The sequence below is a fragment of the Hypanus sabinus genome, chromosome 2 (assembly GCF_030144855.1).
Source record: "Hypanus sabinus isolate sHypSab1 chromosome 2, sHypSab1.hap1, whole genome shotgun sequence".
Lineage (NCBI taxonomy): Eukaryota > Metazoa > Chordata > Chondrichthyes > Myliobatiformes > Dasyatidae > Hypanus > Hypanus sabinus.
In genome coordinates, this window is record NC_082707.1 from 54,501,367 (window position 1) to 54,513,553 (window position 12,187).

At 37.4% G+C, this 12,187-nt stretch overlaps 1 protein-coding gene across 8 annotated transcripts in view; it reads right to left on the reverse strand.

Moving 5' to 3' along the window:
• The window catches only part of LOC132378867 (inactive N-acetylated-alpha-linked acidic dipeptidase-like protein 2), a 937,774-nt gene extending 927,581 nt beyond the window's left edge, over positions 1-10,193 (reverse strand). For 3 of the 8 annotated variants that reach the window (XM_059946161.1, XM_059946120.1, XM_059946130.1), the window contains exon 1: positions 10,047-10,193. The gene's annotated coding sequence lies outside the window, so the exon portion shown is untranslated. The other 5 variants (XM_059946179.1, XM_059946169.1, XM_059946154.1 and 2 more) reach the window with 3 other exon arrangements.
• Positions 10,194-12,187: the final 1,994 nt, after the last annotated feature.

The following is a 12,187-nucleotide window of genomic DNA, read 5'->3' on the forward strand; positions in this document are numbered from 1 at the left end:
TAGGGTAGTACCCAAGTTAGAGCTGACTAGATTTACAACCTTCTGCAGCTTCTTTCAGTCCTGTGAAGTAGCTCCTCTATACCAGTTAGCAATGCAGCCTGACAGAATGCTTCCATAGTACAACTGTAAAAAGTTTTTGAGTGTATTTGTTGACACGCCAAATCGCTTCAAACTCCTAATGATGTATAGTTGCTGTCTTGCCTTCTTTATACTGCATCAATATGTTCGGACCAGGTTAGATCCTCAGAGATCTTGACACTCAGGAACTTGAAACTGCTCACTCTTTTCACTTCTGATCTCTCTATGAGAAGTCGATGTCTATATATCCCTCTAAACTGCTGCACAAGTTCATAGGGTACATGGTGTGTTGGCTTTCATTAGTCAGGGGATTAAATTCAAGAGCCATCAGGTCATGTTACAGTCTATAAAGCTCTGGTTAGACCACACTTAAGAGTATTGTGTTCAGTTCTACTTGCCTCATTATAGGATAGATGTGAAAGCTTTAGAGAGAGTGCAGAAGACATTGACCAGGATCCTGCCTGGATTAGAAAGCATGTCTTTTGAGGAAGGGTAGGTTGAGTGAGCTTGGGCAATTCCCTTTGGAACAAAGGGGGATGAAAGGTGACTTGACAGAGGTATACAATATGATAAGAGACATGAAGTGGACTGCCAGAGACTTCTCCCCATGGCAGAAATGGCTAATAAGAGGGAGCATAATTTTAAGATGACTGGGGGAAAGTATGGCGAAAGATATCAGAGCAAGGCTTTTCTCACATTGAGTGCTGGGTACTTTCAGGAATGTGGTGGAGGCAGATACATTAGGGACATTTATAAGATGCTGAGGTAAGCACATGGATGAAAGAAAAATGGGAGACAATGGGGGATGGAAGGTTGAGATTGATCTAAAGATTAGAAGGTCGGCACAACATTGTGGTCTGAAGGCCTGTACCGAGCTGCACTGTTCTATTGTTTATGTTCAATTTCAAATTGCATACAAACACCTCCATAAATTTATATATACTAACACCGGGAGTTGCAAATTACAGGCTTCATATTGGACAATTTCACATTAGACCAGATGTTTCCAGATAGTGTAACATTTAACAAGCTTGCTAAAAAAAAGTAATGCAATGCTAATTCCTCAGATGCATTTACCTGAACTTCATCTTTTGATTACCTACTGCACTTTTGAGCAATATAGGGCATCTAAATAAACATCATCAACTATTTCTAATCAACTAAATGGCAAATTCTCTTCTTTTTCCCACTACGGGAAATAGTCCAAGACAATAAAATGACTTTTAGGCATCCCTCGAAGCACCCCTTTAATGTATTAATTGCATTTGATTTCATCACTTCCTCTGACACTTCATGACTGTTCTATTTAATATAAATGATTATGATTGCACTGTAGATGGAGATGTAACGTAAAGATTTTTACTCCTCATGTATGTGAAGGATGCAAGAAATAAAGTGAATTCAATTCAATTCCAGGCATCAGCCACCCTCTATATAAAAGACTGATCCCTCAAATCCCCTTTAAAATCCTTCCTCACATCTTAAAATCAAAGCTCTTACAATGGGAAAATGATTTTGACTACCATATCTATGCTTCTGATTATCTTCACTTTTTCTATCAGGTTACTTTCTTATTCATGCTAAGGAAAACAATCCCAGCCTATCCAATCTCTCTGCATATCTTGTACTTCTAAAAACAAAAAAAAACGAAATAACATCAGTTGAAAACCGAAATTTTCACAGTAACTGCAGAAAGAAAGATAATTTCATATCAAAGACTTTCAATTTATTAACATGTTTTTCTCTCTCTGAAGATGCCACTTACTTGATTATTTTGTTTGCTTATTTAGAGACACGGCACAGTAACCAGCCAATGAGCCCGCACCGTCCAATTGCACCCATATGACCAATTCATCTATTTCTTCACAGTGCATCTTTGAAATATGGAAGGAAGCTGGAGCATCTAGATTATTCTCAATTTTTCTATCTTTCTTTTGAGTATGCAATATCTTTTTTTTGTATATATTGTCACAAAAATGTTCTATCCATTAAAATGCACACCACCACTTTTGGAAGAGTTTGAAATCGATTGAATGCTATCATCTAAATACAAATGGAACATTTCAGAAATATTCTATCTTACATTTCAAATATACTGATATATTTCATTCAATGACTTGAAGCCGGGCTGCAATTTTTGTTTCATAAAGTAGGTTCAATATTTATTTAACTAATTTGCAAATATTGCAACAAGTCAAAAAAGATACACTGACCTATTTTCACATTTTATGCATATTCATGGAATGAACAATAAGATTCTTTATTTAAAGTTCTCCACATTATGTAAATCTATCTGCAACTAAGAAAGTATTTCAGTTCTGCTCTGAATAAATTTTGTATGCAACAGAAAGATCAGTCTGTTTTCCCAGTAATGGGAATTTATGCCAATTCTGAAAATTATTCAAGTAAACGTTCAGTACTGAGTTCAGCTTATAAAATTTAGAGTGTACAATGCAAGCTGAAAACTCTGCAAGCAGTGAAAGAAAATGCATCAGATTGATTTTAACCATGTCCAATTTTGGGGGAGGGCCCACTCCTTCGGCATCAGTCTCCAGCTTTATTTTATCCAAACTATAGTGAGAATCTGCTCTTTCAATTACTGTTAGTCAGATTTTAAGGACAAATTCGCAAATCACTTAACAATTGTTTACATCCAATTTTGCTGATCAGGATTCCTGTTATTAATTGAGCTCTACAATTTTAAAACTCATTCAAGTTTGTTTATTGTCATCCAACTATACATATATACAACCAAATGAAACAGTGTTTGTCCAAATCATGGTGCACCCACCTTACATACATCACACACAGCACACAAGCCAAAAATATTATACGATAAATAATACAACAATTGGAAATGCATGTAGTAAAGCTTAGCACAGGTAATCAGCAAACAGTCCTTGTGATGAAATCTCAGCGGTGGCAAGGTATAGATATCACAGAACAGTATAACACACGATGCTGTGCTAAACTAATTTGGCATTGTAGCATTGCGATTTGCAAGTCAGCACCAACAACCTGGGTTTCATTCTGCCACTGTCTGGAAGAAGTTTGTACATTCTCCCTGTGACCACATGGGTTTCCTCTTGTATTCCACTTTCCTCCCATATTCCAAAGATGTACGGGTTAGTAGGTTAATTGTTCACCTAGGTTTAGTTGGGCAGTGTGGGCTCATTGAGCAGGAAGGCCTGGAACTAGAGTTGCTGTGCTGTGACTCTGAATAAAAAAAAATTAATTGAACTAGTTGTTAAAAGCCTAATTGAGTCCCTTTTGCCCACAGAGGTCTATATCCCCAGTCTCTACATACTCAGGTGCCTATCCAAGAGCATCGTAAATGTTTCTATCATATTTTCCTCAACGAGCAACCTTGAAGTGCATTCCAGGCACCTGCCTCTCTCAGTGTTAAAAACCTGCTCCACACATCTCCTTTGATTCAGATTCATTCATCTTATATATCATATAAAACATACAGTGACATGCTTCATTTGTGTTTACAACAAACAGAACCCAAGGATATGCTAGGGGCAGCCCCCAAGTCATATAGCAAGCTTGACACAACAACACAAAACACAAGAAGCAATGAAATAACAACAGCAAAGCAAGTCCAATTCCTTCCTCCCACCCATGTACATACACAGTCTTCCAGCCCCAGGACAGTCCGTCTCTGACCTCCAGTCTCTAGTGGCCTCACAGACAATGGGTTTTGATTTCCACAGAGGATGCATGGCTCCAGCCATCAGGCTTCAACGGCCAGACCTCTAATTGACCTTTGATCTTCAATCTTCAGGACTCACCGATGATAACGAATGAGGAGCCCCGAAACTCCAGACTCTCCAATGACAGGACCCTGAGCAACAGGACTCAAAATCCATGTTTCAGGCCTTTTTTACTACCCTTTTTGCAGCCACTTTCACAGAGCCTTTGATTTGGACTCCAAGACCCTCCTAAACATCAGCACTGTTAAGGGTCCTGCCATTAATTGTGTATTGACCCTTTACCTCTGATCTCCAAAAGTGCAACATCTCACACTTGGCCAGATTAAACATCATCTGTCATTTCTCCAGCCAAACCTGCAACTGATCGATATCCTGTTGTATCCTTTGGTAATCTTCTACACTATCAACAATGCTATCAATCTTTGTATCATCTGTGAAATTATTAGCTATCTATGCATGGTTACATCCAAGTCATTATACATAAAATCACAAACAGCAGAACAGATCCCTGCACCACTGATCAGACTTACAGCTAAAATAAATCCCACTGACCACAACTTTCAGTCTTCCATGCAGAAGATATTTCTGAACCCGCCAGCGCTCTGTGGGTCCCTTGCATCTCTATCACCTGGGTGAGCCTACCACGTGAGATCTTGTCAAATGCCCTACTAAAAACCAAGTAGGTAACATCCACAGCTCTAAACTTATTAATCACTTTTATTACCTCCTCAGTAAACTTAATCAAATTAATAAGGTATTGTTTGTACTACAGAAAGACATGCTGATTCTAATTAAGCCATGGCTCTCTAATTGCTCAAATTCTATCACCAAGAATCTTCTCCAACAGCTTCCCTATCAGTGATATGTGACTCCTGGTTTCTAGGATTATCACTATTTCCCTTCTTGAACAAAGAAACAACATTAGCCACTCCCTACGTTTCACATAAATTTATCCAAATATTAGTGATCGCAGTTAAGGAGGTCACAAAATCACTGAAACACAGATGAAAACTGAATATTTTACATATTTTCTTTTCTATGTTACCTGGTCTACAAAGTGAGCATTTTAAGTCTCCATTAAGCAAACACCACAGCAAGTGGAAAAAAAGGGAAATTTTACATTTTTGAAAAATTATAATTTGTATTGCAATTAATAAATATTGTACATCTCCCCTGTGGATGTTTTTAGGTGAATCAGATTCTTCCAAAGCCAGTACTATGGGTGTTAATTTACCAGAACTCTTCCAGGGTGTTCATTATCTAAAAATATAAACACTGCAATTTTTAGAGAGGGATAATCAAAAAGCATAATTCCAAGTATCAGAACTCTTTCTGCTTTGTCCTCTGCAACAGGAATATGAACTAAAGTCATTAACTTCTTCAGTAACATTTATACTTAATCTGAGACTACTTTGCAACTCCAATAAAGTTGTTCGATAATTTGCAATGAAACAGACAAGCATCCTTCAATCAATCATCAAACTTTCATAAATTACCTAATTCCCTTCCTTTCTCGGGCTTACTTATGAATAAATTCAAGACAAAGTTGAATATCTGGAAAAACAACATGCACAGCTTCCAGAATTTACAATTAGCATTTCAATCACTTGCAACTGAATGTATTTGTTTTCAAATGATAAAAGTAGACTGTGATATAATCAGATCTATTTATTGCTAACTGGATAGGCATCCTTTAGAACACATAGTTCTAGTTAAATTAAACGGACTCCATTTTGAGGGAATAATTTCGGAATACCAACCAACTAATTTTGTTAAACTAAAAAAATGTACTTTAACATTTATGGTGACAAAATTTGTTTGAATCAATAGCAAATGCACAAATTACACTTGCTCTGACTGCAGGGTCTCACTTGACCCAGAAAGTCACAATATGACACAAAACATTTAAGTCCAAGTCCAACAATCCTTGAAAAATATAAAAATTGCCAAGTAAATTCATCAATGAGGAATAAAATACAAGTAATTTTAAGCTAAATTCACATTGTGAATATTTTAATGCATTTTGATTATGGACATCAAAATAATGAATGTTTTCACAAGGAAAGCATGATGTGCAGTATTCAAAGTTCTTACAATGATTCACTTTGTTTACTGTATTTTCTTTACTAATTGTTCAGGATGGGTTCAAATTAATAATCACCAGCAGTCTGAAAATTTCTACTATGTGCTTTACTTCATAATCCTTAGTTCTACAGATATTAATTTAACAATCTTACTTAATGCAATATCACAAGTGGAAAGTATAATTTTTATAAGAAATCCTCTAATCTGCAGGTTTTATTATACATTAATGGATATGAAAACCTTATCTGATGTGACTGGTAAATCACAGACTGCTGCTTTATAAGATCGGGAACAAAAAGGATAGATCATTTCAGGTTACTTAAAAGGACACAAAGTTAAAATGACATTGTTACATAATAATAAGTTTAATAATCTTTGAACTAGCAAGTTGATACAAGTTGAAGTAAAATATTAGACAATGTGATTCACATATTATATGTTCTTGAAGAGCTATTATTTCTTTACATTTGTATCGTAGGACATGGCAAGCATCAGATAACACATTGGATTGATGCATTACAAAGTAAATTCAGAGTTGGAATGTACTGGATTTGTAATTATAATGGAACATCTTCTCTGGCATTGTTCCAAACTGATTTGGAGGAAACAATTCTGTGTCATGTAAAAGATATCAAAGTCATAAATTTAGTTTTTGAATTAGGCTAATAGTATTTTTGTTGGTTGTTTGTACATGACAAAAATGTGTTTGGATTTGAGAATCTGAAGCTTTAATAATAACTAAATATTCAGTTAACAATGTGATTACAATATCCTAAGCTGTGCTGGAATCATTCAAAAGGGGAAAAAAAGCCACGTTTCAGTCGATTAAATTTGCCTCTAACAAACAGCATTATATACAAGTGTTCAGAGCATACAAAGAATCACTGGCAATTGTCATGGAGCAGAAATCGGAAAGAGTAACTGTTGGAGAAAAAATGCCAAATTTCAAAAGCTGACATCAAACCCATCCATTGAATCAAACCCCTAATTCCTTTTTTTTTTATTACTATTTTCAGGGGATAGAGGAGTTAAAACATTAATACATTCCAGTTGGATTGAAGTCACTTATGAGCCAAAAGGATGGTAGATTTTCTTCACAAAATTATATTAATAAGCATACTTGAATGAAAATCCAATACTTTCATGATTGGGGATTCGCAGAGCATTTTCCTACCCAAAGTATGGAATTATGCCATGACCCCTGCTGTGTTTGGATTATTAATTTGGTAACACAATCACTTTGGGCTGCAACATTCACATGCCAAATTGGAAAACATGTCTACATGAAAGCAAGCTGAAGGTCAAGGAATGAGATCTAATCTTGGGCAACAATCTGAGCAAGAAACAGGCTGCCTGTGGGTTTAGATAAATATATATATGATTATGAGAGAGAAAAATAGAGAAATTAAAAAAACACTATCCCCTATCGTTGGGGTATTAAAAACAAAAGGACATAGTTTTATAAGTTACAGATTTCACATTTAGAGATACAGTACAGAAACAGGCTCTTTAGCCAATCGAGCCTATGCTGATCCACCAACTATCTACTTTATGCTAGTCCTACATCATTTTATTCCCCCCAAATTACATGATCCTCCTACATACTCAGGGAATTTACCGCAGCTGGTTAACCGAGCAGCCCACATATCACTAAGATGAAAGAAGAAACCAGAGCACCAAGGGAAATCCATGCTGTCACAGGGAGGACATGCAAACTCCAGATGGACAGCAAGACCATAGTCAAGATTACAGCTAGGTCCTGGGTGCAGTGAGGTAGCTGCTCTACTAGTTATGCCACTGTGGTGGCAGTCAGGGATTATTCGGTATTTTTTGACAATGTTATGTACACAGAGAGTGGCTGATATCTGGAATATATACCCAGAAAAGGCAATGGAATCAAATACAAGCACAACATTTAAATTAGCGAGGCACAGAATAATAGTTGTAATGCTGACAAATGGAATTAGTGTCAATAGGCAAAAAATTCAGCCTGGCTGTAGTGGGCTGATATAACACTGGACTCTTATGATGCATGCCAAATGTGCCCATCGACTATCTTGGCTTTCATCCCAATGCCATTCTTATTTCCCCGTAACTTGCTCTCAACTGCAATAATCAACTTCTTAGCCACTTACCCTCTGGGCAAGTCACAACAGTCAATTAACCAAGCAACCATCATTCATTACAATCAGAATCAGGTTTATTATCACCGGCATCTGACATGAAATGTGTTAACTTAGCAGCAGCAGTTCATATCTTTCTCATATGGAGAAAACTGAAATTTGAGGAAACCTATGTGGTCATAAGAAAACATGCAAACACCAAAGTACCAGAGTTGAAGACTGAATGAGAACAGAATTAATTTAGGACAGAGGCTCCATCTGCTATGCCTTTTTGCCACCCTTTGTAGGCAACTGAATGCTCAGGGCTGCAAGCGGGCAAAAATCAATCTTGCTTTAACTGGTAACTTTGCCCAGAATTCAAATTATTGGGTTTATATTTGGCTTGAGGTCCATCGGGGTCTAAAGTCCAGAGATTAATCAGCTCAGCTTCACTCAGGGCAGTAGTTCACTATGTAAAAGTTTAATGTTTCTATTCTAGAACACAAGTACTGTAACTCACCACACCAGCTTAAAACAAAGCACCCAACCAGTAAATTAAATATTAAACCATCTTTCAGTTCTTAGCAGACTTTTTTTATTAAAAGACTGTTCTTTCTTGATTCTGCATTTAATATGTAGACCAATGATAGATTCTACAAGTTAACTTTAACAGTGAGAATCAAGAAGGAACTGTCTTTAAAAGTGTGCAAAGAACTGAAATATGGTTAAGATTTCAGTTACTGGATGGGGGAAAGTGTAGAGCTGGAAGATTCAAGTCTAAATGGGAAGAATACGAAAAGATGACAATGTAAGTAAATAGGAACACGCAGAAGAAAATATACTTCCATTAGTTTTGTGATTTGTAAATATTATAAACATGTAAACATACCAGCATCATTCACCATTAGAAAACTATGAAATGGTGTTTTGCTTCTGTACATTTATTAAGAGAAAGTATGACATTATTGGTGGTTCAGTAGACCCATTGTGAAGTCTGCTCACCAGGGAATCAGGAATCCCTTAAACCTGTCAGTAGTGTCCCAATCAACGTGTATATATTCAACCACTTCAAAATTAGTTTTGATCACCAGCGTTAATAAAAAGTACATTTTTAAATTCATACAAAAAACTAATTGAACAAGTGGTAAGGTCAGTGGTTTCCTGACTTTGTGAAACCAGTCTTGGGACCTAATTTAATACACTATGTGAACATTACTTAATTGATTTGTACAGACTGCAAAAGATAAATATCATTAGGCAATGATATAACTGTAGGGGCTTAGCCAGTGGACCAAAAGGAAAATCATTTTTTAAAATATTTATGCCGTATATGAATGCAATTTCTTCAAATTTTCAACACTTTTTATTTCCCACACACGGCAGATTTGAGCATCTGTTAAAGTGCTTCTAGCAAAGCCAATGATGGCCACAATGAGGTGCCTTGCTGTGACAAAGTTGCGTGGAGATGCAAGTTTCAACAGTACTTAAAGTTACATATTGTATGTGTTATTTTTGTATAGAGGCCCAATAGTAGTTTTAGCTAGCGAGTTACATCATTTGGAAGAAGCGCCTCTTATTCCGATTTAAAGATGGTACTTGGTGGCATTATCTCACCATTAACAAACATTCTCTTCTTAACTGTTTCACTCTTCTCCTCCACTACTCTGCCGAGAACCCCTGAGTGAGCTGGATATTCGGAGGGCCGCGCCGGGCCTAGCGCAGGCGGCCAGCGGCCTTCCTTACTCTAACTCGGCCCGCGCCCACACGCTTGGGGGCCGCTCCCGGCCACCGGAAAAGCGGGGGAGGTGATGGGAGGAGGACGGCCGCCTGCTACCCATAACGGGAAAGAATGGGCGCCGTATCCCCGGCAACAAACGAGTACTACCTCTCAGGAGAGCGGCGGGGAAGCGGCATCGGGAGCAGCAGACCCCCCGCCCCCGGGAACCTGCCGTTCCACACCTCAACGCCCAGCACCTGGCTTGGCTCGGTCGTGATAAACGCGCAGCAGTTCACTCAGCGCAGACTCCAAGTCTGCATCCGTCTGTTTGCAGAAGCAATTACCAACCTGCTGTCGAGGAGTTATGCGTTGATGCCATTTCTTTTATTTTTCCTTGTTTCTCTCAGTTACAGTCCGACACACCCCTTCAATTTGCTCCATTCCCTACAGCAGGTTCCCAAACTCGCTCCCCTCCTACTTATTAGCAACAGCATTAAAAACAGGAGTGGCAATGCGCACATGGAACAAACTTCAGGCAATCTAACTTATAAGTTACAGGAATCGCTCCAGCTCCAGTTTTAACAACAAATTAACTTATTTTTTGGAAACTTTAAACTATTGTTAAAAAAATCATTCCGAATCACCAAGCCATTCTGGGAAATAATACCAATTAAATATTCTTTGATAATACAGTTGTGGGAAGACTCCGTTCTTTTCAAAAATAAAGACAGCAGTATTTCGGGACTTTCGGAGTTGAAGAAAAATCTCATTGCGGAAAGTATGAATTAAAAGTCCAAATAATCATTTTCTGTGCAGGTGCTAATGGATCATCCACTGCCCTATGAATCCTTCCATATATTGTTAATTTTCATTTTTCCAACTGGCATTTAAATGTTGTCTTTATAATTAACTAACCACAATCACGTTCTACAAAAGGAAGAAATACTAATGGAACATTGCTGTAGGAATAACCTCAAAGAGACAAAGCTCAGTAAGAGACTTTTGCAAAAATTAAAATTATTTTACCCAGAGTGCAGTACCAATTGTTTATTTTTATTAATTTTAATGCATTTCTACAAACCAACTACAAACAAAAAACCCAACAACAAAGTGAAGGTTAATACAGTGCAAAATAAGCATATCAATTACATAATTCATGACAATAAGGAAATAGCACCCAGAATAAAATCATATAAAGTTAGTATCCTCCCCACCCTCCCACTACGGAACTCCAGGACAACCATTACAATATGTCTGATTGTTTAAATTTTCGATGCTCAAATAATTGCGAGATGGTAAAAGTGACATGTCTAGGAATTTGCAAATGGTTTATAATTCTCTTGATGAGTTCTGTTGCTGAATATACAGTAGATGTTTATTGCGAAGACATGTTATAAAAATGATAAAGTAATCATAAAGACCCAATTAACACATGAAACATATCCCACAACTTATAAAATATCTAACAATCACCATCACCCTTGATGTTCTTAGGAATCTTAACCCTTTAAGATACAGGGAAACCCTACCCTAACGACACCTAAAAGATCTACTTCTCCTGCAAATATTGCGATCTGTAGATTTTCATTAAAAAGAAGCTTCATTTGCACGTAAAAAGCAGTTTACCTATAAACTTGTGCAAGCGGTTGCAGACAAGATACAGTTTAATCAATTCAAAATTCTTTTTGTTTCATAAAACATCCAGTGAAACACACAAGTAATAAATCTACAAATAAAACAGAAACATCTCTTAATTTTTCAGTTGTCCATTGGGAAATTAATTAAATATTTTGCTGTAGTAACTCACATAATCAGTCACCTACTCTATTGGAAATCAAAATCATGTTCATTTCCCTGATAGAATCTTGAACTTGAGGCAAAAGAACTCAAGCGGTTGAATGATCTGTTCAGCAATGGAAATTCCCATCCAGACATTTATCCTGTGCAGTCGGCAACTTCATTCCAGGCTCCATTATGAAGTACTCATGAAGGGGCCATGAGAAGGCCTTGGCGGGCAGGATTAAGGAAAACCCCAAAGCATTCTACAAGTATGTGAAGAGTAAGCGGATAAGACATGAAAGAATAGGACCTATCAAGTGTGACAGTGGGAAAGTGTGTATGGAACTGGAAGAAATAGCAGAGGTACTTAATGAATATTTCAGTATTCACTATGGAAAAGGATCTTGGTGATTATAGTGGTGACTTGCAGCAGACTGAAAAGTTTGAGCATGTACATATTAAGAAAGAGGATGTGCTGGAGGTTTTAGAAAGCATTAAGTTGGATAAGTCGCTTCAGTGGTGAACTACATATACCTGTCTGGACACGCCCCCTGCTGACTGCTCCTGTGGCTCCTCCCACAGACCCCTGTATAAAGGCGATTGAGGCCTGAGCCCGGCCTCTCAGTCTCCAGGATGTAGTATGGTGGTCAACCACTGCTTGTTCCTTCTTCCAGTCAATAAAAGCCAATATCTCGCCTTTACGTCTCAGT